The sequence below is a fragment of the Caretta caretta genome, chromosome 11 (assembly GCF_965140235.1).
Source record: "Caretta caretta isolate rCarCar2 chromosome 11, rCarCar1.hap1, whole genome shotgun sequence".
Taxonomy (NCBI): Eukaryota; Metazoa; Chordata; order Testudines; family Cheloniidae; genus Caretta; species Caretta caretta.
Genome location: NC_134216.1, coordinates 26,263,041 through 26,280,450, shown reverse-complemented (window position 1 = coordinate 26,280,450; position 17,410 = coordinate 26,263,041). Strand labels below are relative to the sequence as shown.

Below are 17,410 nucleotides of genomic sequence, written 5' to 3'. Positions count from 1 at the left end.
TGAAGGGGGTAGGAGGGGGACGGGACAAAGGGTCCTCTCTGTCTGTGTGATGCTTTTGCCGGGACCAGAGCAGGAATGCAGGTCAGAACTCCTGTGAAGAGTTAGTAAGCAATCTAGCTAGATATGCGTTAGATTCTGTTTTGTTTAAATGGCTGATAAAATAAGTTGTGCTGAATGGAATGTATATTCCTGTTTGTGTGTCTTTCTGTAACTTAAGGTTTTGCCTAGAGGGAGTCTCTGTGTTTTGAATCTGATTACCCTGTAAGGTATTTACCACCCTGATTTTACAGAGGTGATTCTTTTACTTTTTCTTTAATTAAAATTCTTCTTTTAAGAACCTGATTGCTTTTCATTGTTCTTAAGATCCAAGGGTTTGGGTCTGTGTTCACCTATGCAAATTGGTGAGGATTTTTATCAAGCCTTCCCCAGGAACGGGGGTGTAGTGCTTGGGGGGATTTTTTCTTTGGGGGGGGAGACGTTTCCAAGGGGGCACTTCCCCTGTTATTTTTGTTAGACATTTTGGTGGTGGAAGCATAAGGTCCAGGGACAAAAGGTAAAAGTTTGTATCTTGGGGAAGCTTTTAACCTAAGCTAGTAAGAATAAGCTTAGGGGGTCTTTCATGCAGGTCCCCACATCTGTACCCTAGAGTTCAGAGTGGGGAAAGACCCTTGACACAGATGATGTGGAAAAAGCTAAAGTACTCAATTTTTTTTTGCCTCTGTCTTCACAGACAAGGTCAGCTCCCAGACTGCTGCACTGGGCAGCACAGTACAGGGAGGAGGTGAGCAGCCCCTCGGTGGTGAAAGCACAAATAAAGGACTGTTTAGAAAAGCTGGACATGCACAGGTCCATGGGTCTGGATCTAATGCATCTGAGGGTGCTGAGGGAATTGGCTGATATGATTGCAGAAATATAGGAAATTAAAAGTTTGAAAACTCATGGCGATCAGGGGAGGTCCTGGACAATTGGGAAAAGGCAAATATAGTTCCCATCTTTAAAAAAGGGAAGAAGGAGAATCCGGGGAACTACAGCCTCACTTCAGGCCCCGGAAAAATCATGGAGCAGGTCGTCAAGGAATCCATTGTGAAGCACTTGGAGGAGAGGAAGGTGATCAGGAACAGTCAACATGGATTCACCAAGGGCAAGTCATGCCTGACCAACCTGATTGCCTTCTAGGATGAGATAATTGGCTCTGTGGATATGGGGAAAGTGGTGGGCGTGATCTATATTGACTTTAGCAAAGCTTTTGATACGGTCTCCCACAGTATTTTTGCCAGCAAGTTAAAAAAGTGTGGATTGGATGAATGGATATAAGGTGGATAGAAAGCTGGCTAGATCGTCGGGCTCAATGGGCAGTGATCAATGGCTCGATGTCTAGTTGGAAGCCGATATCAAGCGGAGTGCCCCAGGGGTTGGTCCTGGGGCTGGTGTTATTCACCATTTTCATTAATGATCTGGAAGATGGGATGGATTGCACCCTCAGCAAGTTCACGGGTGACACTGAGCTGGGGGGAGAGGTAGATATGCTGGAGGGTAGGGATAGAGTCCAGAGTGACCTAGGCAAATTGGAGAATTGGACTAAAAAAAAAATCTTATGAGGTTCAACAAATACAAGTGCAGAGTCCTGCACTTGGGATGGAAGAATCCCATACACTACTACAGGCTGGGGACCGACTGGCTAAGTGGCAGTTCTGCAGAAAAGGACCTGGGGATTAAAGTGGATGAGAAGCTGGATATGAGTCAATGGTGTGCCCTTGTTGCCAAGAAGGCTAACGGCATTAGTCGGAGCATTGCCAGCAGATCCAGGGAAGTGACTATTCCCCTTTATTCGGCACTGGTGAGGCCACGTCTGAAGTACTGCGTCCAGTTTTGGGCTCCCCACTACAGAAAGGACGTGGAAAAATTGGAGAGAGTCCAGAGGAGGGCAACAAAAATGATCAGGGACCTGGGGCACATGACTTATGAGGAGAGACTGAGGGAACTGGGCTTATTTCGTCTGGAGAAAAGAAGAGCGAGGGGGATTTGATAAAAAGAAAAGGAGCACTTGTGGCACCTTAGAGACTAACCAATTTATTTGAGCATAAGCTTTCGTGAGCTACAGCTCACTTCATCGGATGCATACTGTGGAAAGTGTAGAAGATCTTTTTATACACACAAAGCATGAAAAAATACCTCCCCCCACCCCACTCTCCTGCTGGTAATAGCTTATCCAAAGTGACCACTCTCCTTACAATGTGTATGATAATCAAGGTGGGCCATTTCCAGCACAAATCCAGGGTTTAACAAGAACGTCTTGGGGGGGGGTGGGTGGGTAGGAAAAAACAAGGGGAAATAGGTTACCTTGCATAATGACTTAGCCACTCCCAGTCTCTATTCAAGCCTAAGTTAATTGTATCCAATTTGCAAATGAATTCCAATTCAACAGTTTCTCGCTGGAGTCTGGATTTGAAGTTTTTTTGTTGTAATATTACAACTTTCATGTCTGTAATCACGTGACCAGAGAGATTGAAGTATTCTCCGACTGGTTTATGAACGTTATAATTCTTGACATCTGATTTGTGTCCATTTATTCTTTTACGTAGAGACTGTCCAGTTTGACCAATGTACATGGCAGAGGGCATTGCTGGCACATGATGGCATATATCACATTGGTGGATGTGCAGGTGAACGAGCCTCTGATAGTATGGCTGATGTTATTAGGCCCTGTGATGGTGTCCCCTGAATAGATATGTGAGCACAGTTGGCAACGGGCTTTGTTGCAAGGATAGGTTCCTGGGTTAGTGGTTCTGTTGTGTGGTATGTGGTTGCTGGTGATTGTATGGGTATTGTAGTTGTAAGAATGCTTGATAGAGATCTTGTAGGTGTTTGTCTCTGTCTGAGGGGGTGGATGTGACAATTCTCTCTGGTCACACGATTACAGACATGAAAGTTGCGATATTACAACAAAAAAACTTCAAATCCAGACTCCAGCGAGAAACTGTTGAATTGGAATTCATTTGCAAATTGGATACAATTAACTTAGGCTTGAATAGAGACTGGGAGTGGCTAAGTCATTATGCAAGGTAACCTATTTCCCCTTGTTTCCCCCCCCCAAGACGTTCTTGTTAAATCCTGGATTTGTGCTGGAAATGGCCCACCTTGATTATCATACACATTGTAAGGAGAGTGGTCACTTTGGATAAGCTATTACCAGCAGGAGAGTGGGTTTGTGTGTTTGTGTGTGTGTGGGGGGTGAGAAAACCTGGATTTGTGCCGGAAATAGCCCAACTTGATTATCATACACATTGTACGGAGAGTGATCACTTTAGGTAAGCTATTACCAGCAGGAGAGTGGGGTGGGGGGAGGTATTTTTTCATGCTTTGTGTGTATAAAAAGATCTTCTACACTTTCCACAGTATACATCCGATGAAGTGAGCTGTAGCTCACGAAAGCTTATGCTCAAATAAATTGGTTAGTCTCTAAGGTGCCACAAGTACTCTTTTTCTTTTTGCGAATACAGACTAACACGGCTGTTACTCTGAAACCAGGGATTTGATAGCAGCCTTCAACTACCTGAAGGGGGGTTCCAAAGAGGATGGAGCTCGGCTGTTCTCAGTGGTGGCAGATGACAGAAAAAGCAGCAATGGTCTCAAGTAGCAGTGGGGGAGGTTTAGGTTGGATATTAGGAAAAACTTTTTCACTAGGAGGGTGCTGAAGCACTGGAATGGATTACCTAAGGAGGTGGTGGAATCTCTATCCTTAGAGGTTTTTGAGGCCTGGCTCGACAAAGCCCTAGCTGGGATGATTTAGTTGGGGTTGGTCCTCCTGAGGTCTCTTCCAACCCTGATGACCTCCTGAGGTCTCTTCCAACCCTGATTCTATGATTCTGTGATCACAATGGTCCCTTTTGGCCTTGGAATCTATGAATCCTCAGTTGGTCAGAGTAATGAAAAGCAGAATTAGTGGGGGCCAAAATGTTTAGACAACAATATAGAGTAAAAGAATGGAGAAAGCTGCCTGTAATTTTTCTGGAGATCTGGTGACCATTGTTGGCTGCTACCATCACCGACATACCTCCGATAAAAGAGCTTTTCACCCGAATTTCAGTAACCAGATAATCTCAATGGAAAATGAAGATGCAAAACCATAAGTAGCTTTCTTAGAAAGGACTAAATGCTACTCTCTAAAGTGAACAATATTCTTATAATTATGTCCTTTTTGTATGCTCCATACAAGAATCAAAGTGGATTTAAGATACCTTTTCAAACACCCCACAACTTAGAACATTAGAGGGGAAAAGGAACTCAGAATTGGTGGGGGGGAGGGGGAGAGAGAGAGAGAGAGAGAGAGATGCCCTGGATATGAATAGATAAGAAGGTAACAGCTTTTCCTTCTTTCTTTGAAAAAAACAAACAAACCATATTCTATACTTAGCAAAGTATCACTCCATATCAAGAAATAAGTACCCTCAAAATTAATTCTTAAATATATTTCTAATGCATACATTAGAGCTACAGAACAATTTTGTCAGTTTAGGTTTGTTTTTCTTTTTAAAAATAAAATTTGTATTCAGTCTAACAATTTACATTCCAAGTATGAACCTGAGGCAATTTAAAACAGTGAAGTTACTCTGTAGAACGGAATTTTAAGTCATCATTATGAATACAATCCACTTGCGTCACATTCAGGATAGACTCATTGTATATTACCAAGTGCCTCTGGCTTGAGCACCATACAGATCTATCAAAGGTGACCTGGAGAGGACCACAATGGTTTGTCTCCATTTTAAAATGTCTGAAAGTCATTCCTATTATTTTCAATCACTGGCCTCTTTTCAATCCACAAACATGAAACTCTAAGGAACTCACTTCCTAATTAAAACGGATAGAAAACAAGTTCTAACTTTAAAGAAGCAAAAAACAAAGTACTATGTAGCAAGAACCTGTCTACATAATAAAGATTCCGGTCACATATTTCAAAATATTCTTTGTTATAATGTTAATTTAGATGTTTTGAAATATTTTAAAGACATTCTAGCACATAAAGAGCAACAATATTTATAACTCTCTTTCATAAGGTTGCTTTTTTTTTTTTAAACAGACACTATGGCTAACAAAAACAGACCTCCAAATGGCTGGGAAGCATTTTTTTCCATATCTTCTGTCTCCCCCAACATTTACTTTCCTATGGGAGAATTTCCTGACCCTTACCATACTTTAACTTCTAGAAGAGCAGTTTCCCTCTAGATGTTAATTGTTTGGGGCGAGAATGAGTGGCTGATTTTCTGGTTGCATGGCTTTTAGCTTAATTCTATGTGGCTGATCTGTGAGATGGATTTATCATAAGAGCTCATTTCAGGTCACGGCTTCAGCAAAACTTTCCCACAGCTCATTGACATTCAGTTAGCTCTGGAAGACCCCAACACTGATGGTATTACATACTAGTAAGAAAGAGATTTCGAACCAAGAAACAAGGAGGCTTCAAAAGGCCAAACACAACATTCTGCAGCTGAAGGAGAGGGAATTTGAACTTCCAAACTGCAATAGGCACAACAAGAAGGGTCTTTAATATTTAAAAAATGTATTCAACATGTAACAGGCTTAAATGCTTCTCTTGCTGACTTAAGTTAATAAATCTGTTCACCAGAAAATTATCAGTGTAGTTTCTGAATTCTGTCAGATCAAGAGAGAAGGAAATGAAAACCAAGTTAAGAAAATCTTTGAAGGTCACATTCTGATTATGACCTCATATCTAATTCAGCTGCAAATATTTTTTAAGCACCGGACCAATGTTGCAAATACAGGAACTAGGAGTTCAAAAGTTGATCCAAGGACATAACATAGAAAGACCAAATTTATTCACCCAAACTCCGGACCCTTGGTTCCCAAAGGCCAAATCACTTAAGGTGAACTCAGTTTTCATCAGTATTTTTAGACTGCAGAATATATGGCCAAACAATTACACGAGTACCTTTTTGCTGTACATTCTAGAGGCACTTAATAAGTAAGTGCAGAAAATATTGACCCAATAAATATCAAATTAACTATTTGAAAATTTTGCTTTTATCTGACAGCTTCTCAGTAAATCATTTTGCGTACAGGCCATTAAGTTGTGATAAAATACAGAATAATAATTAAAAAACTGATGTAAAAATGGAACCGAAAGTCTCCATTAGTTTTTACTTACATGTTTTTTTAAAAATCAGCCCGCTGGAAATATAGTCAGTGGATATGATCTGTTGGTACGACACTCTTCCCTTGCTTAAGATGACCCCAAAAGTTCATTAATTGTGCAATGTGTGAATTCAAAAACAAAGCATTCGAGAGTAAAAAAAAACAAAACAACAACAACAAAAAAAAAACAAAAACAAAAAATCACACTTGTGCAGAAAGAATGCAGAGACCCAAATTGTATAAATTACACTAAATCATCTTGCTTTGTACTAGGTACCGAGCACTCAATGCAGAGAAATATTAAGTCATTTGAGTCATTCAGACTGAGCTTCTGTGCAACAGAATGTCAAAAAATATAGTGGGATTGCAAATTAAACCTGTAAATTATGCTTTTGTGCTAAAGTATTAAGTCATGTGACTAAGCTATTTTTAGAGACATGAAATGTTTTTTTCCTCAAGTGCTGTTCTTAAAATTGTTTACTGAAACATTCAGCAAATAATTAACAATTTCCCTAGTCTTTCATGAGAAGAATACTCTTAAAATAACAAATTATGTTAACATAAAATTAAATATTCAGGCACCTTAATACAAGCTCTGTATCATTACTTGGTCTAATAAAACAGTGTTTAGTGAGCTCATGCTGGCTGTCTGCAATGTAGTATGCTACAGACCTGTACAGAATGATTTATTAATGTTTCTATTGCAATAATACTACATCTTTCATTGTTTTACAAAATCTAACAATTAATTATAGTGGATTTTTTCCTCAAAAAGTGATTCTCAATAAACTGAAACGGAAGACCAAACCTTCTTTTATTGTAAGAAGATAAAAGATATAAACCCCTTGATAACTTTATTTGAATTTTTTGGTTTGAATATTGAAGCAACTCAGTAATATAGGTTAAAGTACAGCAGCAGAAGTTGAAATCCTAATGTTTTTGGATCAGCCACATTGGTCATGAATGCTTCAAATTATTCTTGTTGTCCAATGTGAATTTGTAGATGAAAAATTTTGTAAATTAAATTCAAGTATTTAGATAATGTGGTGCTCACTATGAACAAGCAACAAGAATCAGAAAGAAGGAAGTAAATCAGTATTTGAGGATGTGTTCAAACCACCCAACCACAGAAGTCTATTGGTTATTATTATTTTAAATAGGCCATAGACCTAATTATACTTTTGTGTAATATGAGCATTTAGCAAGTTTAAATAAACACACACACACACACACACACAGAGTCAAAAAGACAATAAAGTTGTTACTCCCAAAGGACTGTATTTTTCCCTTCTGTGCATGTATTGCTTTGGTTAGCATTAATGGGACTTGTGTGTGCAGATGGAAGAAAGATTATATACAAAATCTCTTTTCATTTAGTTGTGAAGATAAATGATACTAAATCAATGCTCTTTATTTTGATAGATAAAAATGTTACCCTAATCCTTTTTCTCCCCTCAGGGAAAAATTTCTTTGACTTATTTTTCTTTTAAGAAAAAAAACCTATGGCAGATTCAATATTTCAAACAATTTTATTTGTAACATGGTTGATGAGTCACTTATAGCATGTTTTGAAAACTAAAACTAGCTGCTACCAGTAAAGAAGGTTTGGCATTCTTTTTGAAAGAATTTAGGATAACATTTAATGGTGTTTTGGTGCCAACCTGCAATTATCATGCAGTAAAATAAAATGAATGTCTCTTTAGGATTCTAATCTATGTAGATAAAGACATTAAGATCAGTTCTTATATTTTTAATTTGAGTGATTCTGAGCCCTGAAGAGATGTTTGCAATTTTTGGACATGATCCTGCACACACTTACTTACATAAATATTCTTACTTTTTTCAACAGAGTTGCATGTGCTATCAAAGGGTATTCATAGGATTAAATGTGCACAGGATTGGTCCCTTGAAGGTAGATTAAAAAAAACAAATAACTGCCTACTCTAAGTCAATGTTGAAATATTAGGGGCAAGCCAAATATCATATACCAATTTCAGCTTACTTTTCTACTGTGTGGTAAAAAAGCTGACAGGTAACATCAGTTTACTATTACTAAAATTACATTAATAGGAAATTTAGATATAAACAAAAGACCAGATGTGGATGATAAATTATAGAAAATTGCTGGAGTAACTTCACACCACATGTGCTTACAGTCTGCTTAGCTATACATATGGAGGATTCCCACCAGTGTAGGGAAATCATTGGGTTAATTGGAAATCAACCCTCTCTCCCTTCCTCCTGCCCCAGCTTCAATATTAATATGTACGCCATATAATTTCTTCTAGGAGGTATGTGGTTGTGGCTTTTTTTTTTTTTGGGTACAATTACAGTATTATCCGATTATCGTCACATTAAGGGACAATATTTCAGATGTGCAGCCGCTACACTTGCATCAGCATGAAATGCTCTTGCATTTACTCAGTTAAGTATGACAGTTTATGCTTTAAAATATATGGCAATACTTGTCACTCATGTGGGACTAAAATGTGGCTCTTATACTTTTGGATTGAATCCTGGTCCTATTGACTTTCTTGGGACTAAAGTTTTGCCCTTAAATTGTGTAGGAAAATATAAATATAAAGTAACTGTCAATAAACAAGCAAACAAAAAAGAAAACCATTTTAACTTCTGCAAACTCTCTCACACATGAGTAGTCCCCCAGTTCAGTTAATGGGTATACCATTAATAAACATAAGAAAGAACTACTTGTGTACATAAGGATTTGGCCCTACTGAAACATTTATAAGGTATTCTGTATTACGTTTTCCCATTCTTAACCAGTTATCTCTACACCTGACAGATGGTTTCCTGAAAAGGGGTCCAGAAGCTCAAGCATTTCTACAACAAAAGAAAAGTGGGTGATTTTACCCCTTTTATTTGCCTCCACTCCATGAACAATTACCACACATACATATTTCATTTGGCCCATGAAGCCCATTGACTATAGGGGTAATACTTTAATAAATAAACAATCCTTGTATATATGACCTTTTCTTATATCTTTATCTTCTCCATCTGCTAGAGCAAGTCAGAAAATAGAAACTCCTTCCAGAAATTTTTTTTTGCAAGGTGGGGGAGGAGGATGGGCAGGGGATCATTCCAAATTGGGACAAAAAGCCAAAAATGCAACATTTTTTCCAGGAAGGGATTTCTAGAAAAATTCAGTTTTGGAAGAACCAACACAGAATTCTTCCGTTTCCCATCTGGAAGACTCTTGTCAATTTCACTTCCTCACAGCAGACAAAGTGAAATTGATAAGAGCCAAGATGCAGAGAAAGGGATGCTCAGCCTCCTTACCTTCTTCTAAGACAAGGGCTGAGTGTCCTGCTGTCTGCCTCTCTTGCAGTCAGACTGAGTGCAGAGGGGTGGGGTTGGCTCAGAGCCAGAGAGTAAGGACACAGCCTCCGGCAGGCTGCCTGGAGGCCATTATTTTGATTTTCCTCATGGAAAATTGAAATTTTCCTGAGAAAAATTTTGATTTTCTGATAAGGGCATTTTCTATTGGAAAATCATTCAGACAGAAAATTCTAACAGCTCTTCCATCTACATCATCTACATTATGCGACCTGAGTGAGTTGTTTAGGGAATACACTTCTAAGTTATAAAATTCTCTCTCTCCCCATCCCAACATGCAGTATTTTGATTTATTATACAAGTCATGTGATCAAAAGTGGTCCAACTAAAAAGTACTTATTGCTTTGCAATTAACAAAGTAAGATACAGTATTTAATTGTAGCAGGAAGCAAAAACTGACCTTTTTCCTTGTTAAGGATTAGACGTAAGGTGGGTATGTTCATCCTGTTCATTCTAAGCTGAAAAACAAAGGACTAGTTGATACAGAAGATACACAAATGTATATTATAACAAAAGTTTAACCTTTAATAATTCTCAGTTTGCCCTAAATTTTTTATAAACCCACTTGGGTAGACAATTTTCGTAGTCTTTTATTTCTACTAACAAATGACTTTGAAGCAACTACCTACTTGTTAACACAAAGGCACATTATTTTGTTTAAAACACCACAAACATGGCAAAATAAATCTGATGTTTAAGTCTGTTCTAATCAAGATTATTTTTTATTTTAGCAATAATATTAATAAAGTGCTCAATTATGGGTTTGCCTTTACTTCAGAGTAAGGGGCAGTGTGGTTTTGTACTCCCTGAATCACAATCTCCCTCCTGTTCCAGCAAGGGATTAAAATTATGCCAGGTTTATTCCTACTCTCTGTTGCCTGATGTATTGCCAGTGGAGGTGACAAACTCAAGACTCCATCCAGTGACTACTCCCATTGGGCCCCCTTTCTGGTCATCTGCAGGAGGGAGGGATGCAGCAGCTCTGTAGTCTCTGCTTACCCACTCAAGAGGTTACCCATGAGGGGATACTCAAAGCTGCACTACAAAGACACATTTTGCACTCCCTTCTTCTCGTGTGTGCTGTATGCAAGCCAGGCCAAAATTTGGCCCTAAATAGTAATTTTGGGTATTTACCCCATCAAGTCCCCAGTTGCCAAATAAAAGGCAGCTGCAGAAGTGTCTGTCATGCTTGTAAATATTTAATCAAATCATTTTTTTTAAATAAAACAAATAGGAACTCAGAGGTAGGTCCCTGAGTGCTGTTATTGACTCTTGAGGATAAATTCATGGGATTAACTATCACTTCCACAGCCTCTCTCTATTAAAAAAAAGGAATTTTAAATAAAGATTACTCTACATTTGTGTGTTCTTTTATCCAATCACCAGTCAGATTACTGGCCAATCAAGAATTTTTTTAAAATTGGCCTTAAAAAAGAATTTTAACAACAACTAGCAAAAGAAAAAAAAATCCTGTTAGTCTTTGTAAGTACATCAGAAGTAGGAAGCCTGCCAGACCACCAGTAGGGTCTCTAGATGACTGAGGTGTTAACGGAGCACTCAAGGAAGTAAAGGCCATTGTGGACAAGCGAAATGAATTCTTTGCATCGGTCTTCACCGGAGAGGATGTGAGGGAGATTCCAATACCTGAGCCATTCTTTTTCGGTAATGAATCTGAGGCGCTGTCCCAGATTGCAGTGTCAGTAGAGGTGGTTTTGGAACAAACTGATCAATTAACAGTAATAATGATTAGAAATATGGAACAGCTCCCATGAAAGGAGAGATTAAAAAGATTGGGATTATTCATCTTGGAAGAGTGATGGCTAAGGGGGGACATGATAGAGGTCTATAAAAATCATGAATAGTACAGAGAAAGTGAATAAGGATGTGTTATTTACCCCTTCACATAACACAAGAATGAGGGGTCACCCAATGACATTAATAGGCAGCAGGTTTTAAACACACAGAAGTAAGTGCTTCTTCACACACCACACAGTCAACCTGTGGAACTTGTTACCGGGGATGTTGTGAAGGCCAAAAGTATAATTGGGTTCAAAAAAGAATTAGATAAGTTCATGGAGGATGGGTTCATCAATGGCTATTAGCCAAGATGGTCAAGAATGCAAGCCCATGCTCTGCGTGTCCCTAAACCTCTGACTCCCAGATGCTGGGACTGGACAACAGAGGATTTTTACTAAAAAATAAGCCTTATTGTGAGGGTATAAGTGGGAAGTAATTGGTGCAATGGCCATGTGCTGGCTCTTTCTACAGGGATGAATTTCATCAAAAAAGTTTTGAATTTTTGAAAAATCACATAACATTTAACATGAGGTATCTACTTGTCTGTGTATAATGAGGATAAAAAGTAACTTTGCAAATGTGGTATTACAGGCATTTACCAAAGTATAATGAACAGAATAGATGTGTTGCTACTGCAGCAACATACAAAAGTTTTCTACTAAGGAAACTCAAGAGGAGACTGCTGAAATATTTTTACATCCAGTGAAAAAATGTACTCAGACTGAGGTCTCAGAGGCATGATTTCAGAATAAAATTGGGAGAGAAGCCAAGAACAATCATATTTTCTTCATTTTTTAGGTTATGGATAACATAAGCACAAAAGTCTATTAAATGTTTTACTAAAGAGTCCTCATGAAATAGCCATCTGAAATCTCAAACACAAACTGTGTTGCCAGCCACTGTCACACAACTTTAATAAAGAATTTTCATTCTAGTCCTTAACTGGTGTTGGTGAAGTACTGTGTCAAGAAAAAAAATGGAGAGGAGTACCCAGATACCCTGTTTCCAGCATGTGAGAGATAGGATGTACATACTCTACACTAGATCGGAAAAGAAAGGGTTCTTTTCATAAGGAATGAAGGAAGCCAAAGGCTTGACCCACCCCAGAAAAACTGCTCAGTCTACCACCTGGAAAGAAGCAAACTACCTGGGGTCATCAAGGGGGTGAAGACAAAAAGGAGGGTAAGGAACATATGGATGTGCAGAGGGAGGGAAAAAGTATGCTCTCTCTCTTGGAAGGCAATAGAGTGAGGAAACTGCTAGATCCTCCCCAAAAGGATGGAAAATCTGGAAATCTGATTGCTTTGTCACAATGTAAGAACTGGAGTACTTGTGGCACCTTAGAGACTAACCAATTTATTTGAGCATGAGCTTTCGTGAGCTACAGCTCACTTCATCGGATGCATACCGTGGAAACTGCAGAAGACATTATATACACACAGAGACTGGTCTCTGTGTGTATATAATGTCTTCTGCAGTTTCCACGGTATGCATCCGATGAAGTGAGCTGTAGCTCACGAAAGCTCATGCTCAAATAAATTGGTTAGTCTCTAAGGTGCCACAAGTACTCCTTTTCTTTTTGCAAAGACAGACTAACACAGCTGTTACTATGAAAAATGTAAGAACTCTACTTCTTGCCAGAGACAAAGTTAAAACTCAAGTGAGCTGGTTTGAGTCTTCCCTGTGAATGAAGCTGAGAAAAGCTGTGGTCCAAACTCTCAGCAAGACCAGAGAGTTCCAAAGATGTGTACATAAAACAGATGATATTTTGTTTCTCCTTGTGTTATGTTTTCTTTTATATCTGAGACTATGTAACATCTTGTGTGCCCTTATACCTAATGGTAAATGAGTCCTATTAATAAATATTAATAATGAATACTTGTATTACTTAAAATATAAAAGTATTTTAACATGTTTAATGCACCACAAATACATTAATGGAGTAACAGAAGTGTACTGTGTGACACAAATAAAGGTAAATAAATGCAACTCCCTGTTTCATTTTAGGTGTTTGTGAGGTCATCAACTCTTTCAGGAAAAACAAAGATCCCTGAACTCACGCCTCTTTCAGATAAAACACCTTTCAGTGCTATTTTTAAAATGTATGCATTTCCAATGTTTTAGCTACCCAGGCGTCTTGGCTCCACTGAAGCTTCCATTGACTTCAACAAAGCCAGAATTTCACCCTGTTTTGGATGTAGTGTCTTAAGGAATGTTCGTTTACGTATGAAAAAAACCACTTATTTCAGTTCACTTTTATATATTAAAAACTACCATCAATGAAGATAGACTTTAAATACCTGTACCACACATTGAAACTTTTTTCACACATATCAACAATAGCAATAACTTTCAGGAAAATACAAAGTGAGGATAAAACAACACCAACAATTTGTGTGTTTATGCAAAATTAGAATCCACTAGGATTGGAAGACCTGTGATCTAGATTTTTCGTGTGTGCTCTGTTCCATTTCCTCTAGCGTTGGGTATTCAAGGAACACGAACATGAACACACACAGGTCTAAGATTCCTGGAAATAGTACAATTTCCTAAAAGTATTACTCAAACAAAACAGAGGTGCAGGAATCAAAATGACATTTCATGAGTGGAGAGTTCTTACATTTTAATTAGTCTGGATTCTGTCTGATCACTCTCCAGTGACTATTGCATTTTGCTAACTTCAATAGGGAGTCCTAAGAGACTCTTCATCCTTAAAAAGGAAAGGCGTTCTTGTGGCACCTTAGAGACTAACAAATTTATTTGAGCATAAGCTTTCGTGAGCTACAGCTCACTTCATCAGATGCATTTGAAGTGAACTGTAGCTCACGAAAGCTTATGCTCAAATAAATTTGTTAGTCTCTAAGGTGCCACAAGTACTCCATTTCTTTTTGCTAATACAGACAAACATGGCTGCTGCTCTGAAACCTGTCTTCATCCTTACAATTTCATGCTTTTTGCAGTCAAATATCAGGGGCCCATAAAATCTCTTCTTTCTTGGATACACATACAAAAATAAAATTAGCTCTGAATTCAGGGCTTCTCTTAGTGACATCCTGTCTTAGGGCCTATTAACTATTGTAGTGATTCTGTGACCTGGCTACGGTCTGCTACAACAGTAGAGTAATACACTACTTAGCATAGCCTTTCTACTGGAAAAAGACAAGCAGTCACTTACTTTTAACATACTACACTGCACTGGCATCAGAGTTTGGAAATCTGGAAGCCATGCAGCTTTGGTGAGTCTTGCTACAACAGTGACTGTGACAGAAAACATCCATGACTTTATGGGTCACCCAAGTCTTCATGAAACTCAGCCAAAAGGCTGGCTGCTATCTTAACCTATTAAGGGAGAGCTTGACCACTGAATCTCAGATTCAAAATGAGTTGAGGCACACAGGAGTCTGAGTTTTCTGGTGGAGCATTTCACGCAAGCGGAGATGGTTGATTATATACAGTGATGTACTATAGTCACAACATGCTATATTTGCTCCTCCCCTCCATCTTATGGATTGTTTGCTTGAAACTACCAAAGGAAGAAACAATGGGTGAGCAAGGAGAAATCTAGAACAAAGAGGTATAGAAAAAATAACTTCACACAGAAGGTGTGTTTTAGGGACAATATCTCAAGGCAGTACCCTAAATAGCCCTATGGAAGTTTAAGACAATCTTAAAAAAAAAAAAATCAGATAAAAGGACTACTAATAACTCCCTCCCAAAGAGATTAAGAAATGCTCTAAAAGCTTTGGAAAAATCTTGAAGCTCTGGAATTAGCCTGGTATTTATAGCATAGCTTCCCAGTGTGTTCTTTGAGCTTCCTAATGTATTGTTTTTTCCATCTGCTAACTGTCAATATGGTATAACCTTATAGTTCGATTATAAAAATGTACAAAAAGAGCTTTTTAAAAAAATTACAGTAGAGTTTTGGCTTAATTTCTTAGTGCGAGTCAGCTACTCTGGCATCAAAAATGTAATCTAGGTCACAGATAATGCTGAATCTTTTCTGATGTAAATAAATAGCATTCCACTGTTTAATTATGTCAAAGTATATTATAACCATTTATGACTAATGCCTATATGAATCACATTGTCACAACACACGTTAAGTTTATCACATGAAAATATTCAACTTCATATACTGTCTGAATGAAATCAATTAAAACCAGGTCAAGAATGTATTTTTTCCCCTCACTTAATTAGCAGCAAAAACATGTAAAGCATGCCCTGCTGGTCTTAAACAAAGAGTATGAATTGCAAAATTGTTTATACTTTCAATTCATCTTGGTTAAATACTGAAATTCTCTGCTCTATGCTGCTCTCTTGATTAGTTTTCTAATATTAACTCAAACTTTTGTAGAATTTTATTGCATGGAATATATTTAGCAATAATCTTTCCCATTGTAGCATGCTAATACCAAAATAAAATAAAATAAGTCTCAGCATAAAAACGTATTGATTTTTTTAAAAAAATACTTACTTATAATGCTCTTCATGGCCTTGCTTCTAGTTACCTTACGGACCTTTTGGTTTCTGAAATTTCTGGGTGCACATTCAACTTTGCTTCAGAGACTCTCCTGTCTGTAGTTTGGCTATGGACTTGGGTCACTGGGGGTAGGTCCTTTTCTTATTATACCCCTCATCTGTGGAACTCTTTGCACCCCAAGTTACATCTGTTGAGTCAGTAATATTGTTTACATTAAACCACAAATCAAATCTTTTGATTTCACTTTTTCACTTTTCTTGGCTGTTCTGTAAAACATTCTCAAACTACTTTATACTCTGTACCATAATTTTATTTATTAAAAGAAAAAAAGGAGGAAGGGGTGGAGAAAGAAATAAAGATATCTTTTGCTAAATCATGGAGGCTATTACAGTGTACATCCAAGAATCAGAAACAATTGATCTGTTAAAAATGGATAATTAAGGTTTGTGCAATGATATTATTGTATAAAAAAGTATACATTTAAAGAAACACTTTCTCAAACAAATTCAGTTATATTACCCATCGCTGAGATGAGCTAAACACTCTAGGTTTTAAGTATCATAGCAAATAATCCTCATAATTTAAAGACAATTCTGTAGTTAATATCACAAGATAAAAGATGTAAAAAATATGCAACTTGCAGTAGTATTTCTCTCTCTCTCTCTCTCTCTGTATTGCAAACTGAATGGCCTCTATTCTGCAAAGCAATCTGCCAATACAGGTTGTGAGCCGTTCACTAGGATTTTGTGCAGGTACATGAATTGCTGGCACATTCCATTGCAGAAACAGTGCATGGATGGCACTCAATGCTGCTATCTTTTAAAAGAAGACAGCACTACATTGTCATTGAGCTGCAACATAGTGTGCTGCACTACGTAAGTTTCTCCAGAGCAGACTTTTAATGTAGCAGTTTCAGTTTCTCTGCCACTGAGAGCAACTAGGAGTCATTGCATAGCCCTTTAATTCAATTAGCTGGTTTCTTTTAAAGCATTGGATCCAATCAGATTGAAGGCAGATTGAAAGGAGAGCTAATGTAATCTCCTAAAAGGCAATACTTGGAAAGTCTGCTAGTTTAACACCAGTATTTTGAAGACCCATTAGAAATACTCCACTGAAAACCAACAGAATTATATCAGAATTGATTAAAAGTGCTTTATCAAAAGAAGTGCAACAAACCTAATACATATTTTCGGGATCTTACACTATGTCTGTTGAATCAGTTCTAGTTTATAGAATATATAATTAGGATCTTAGTAGGGAGCTGGTACAGTTGGGTTTTACAATCAACAAATAACATCCCCTCACATATCCAATCCCACTCCCATAAAACAAAACAATCTACCAGGTTTACTGGATCTTCACTGTAATATGAAGATTCTTACAAGGTACAGTGTAGTACCAAATCTTGAATATATTAAATTACAAACTTAATCCATTATATTAAATATTATTACTGAATGTCTTAATTAAGCATGTAAACAAAACCCTTCCATTTTCTTGGAGAATATTTCATCTTTATCAATTACCAGCACTAATGAAGTCAACAAAAACTAATCATGAGATTTTATTAGTTGAAAATAGTACTTCCTCAATGTAAGAGTAAAATTGAGCCAGGGTTTAATC

General features: G+C 37.7%; 1 protein-coding gene across 9 annotated transcripts in view; it reads right to left on the bottom strand.

The window, feature by feature from the left end:
- The window catches only part of MBD5 (methyl-CpG binding domain protein 5), a 246,850-nt gene that overhangs the window by 101,824 nt on the left and 127,616 nt on the right, over positions 1–17,410 (bottom strand). For 7 of the 9 annotated variants that reach the window (XR_007359130.2, XM_048869263.2, XM_075117826.1 and 4 more), the window contains 2 exons: positions 15,782–15,974; positions 9,911–9,968 (listed from right to left, as the gene is read on the bottom strand). The gene's annotated coding sequence lies outside the window, so the exon portion shown is untranslated. Of the gene's footprint in view, positions 1–6,166; positions 6,241–9,910; positions 9,969–15,781; positions 15,975–17,410 lie in introns of all 9 variants that reach the window. The other 2 variants (XM_075117824.1, XM_048869264.2) reach the window with 1 other exon arrangement.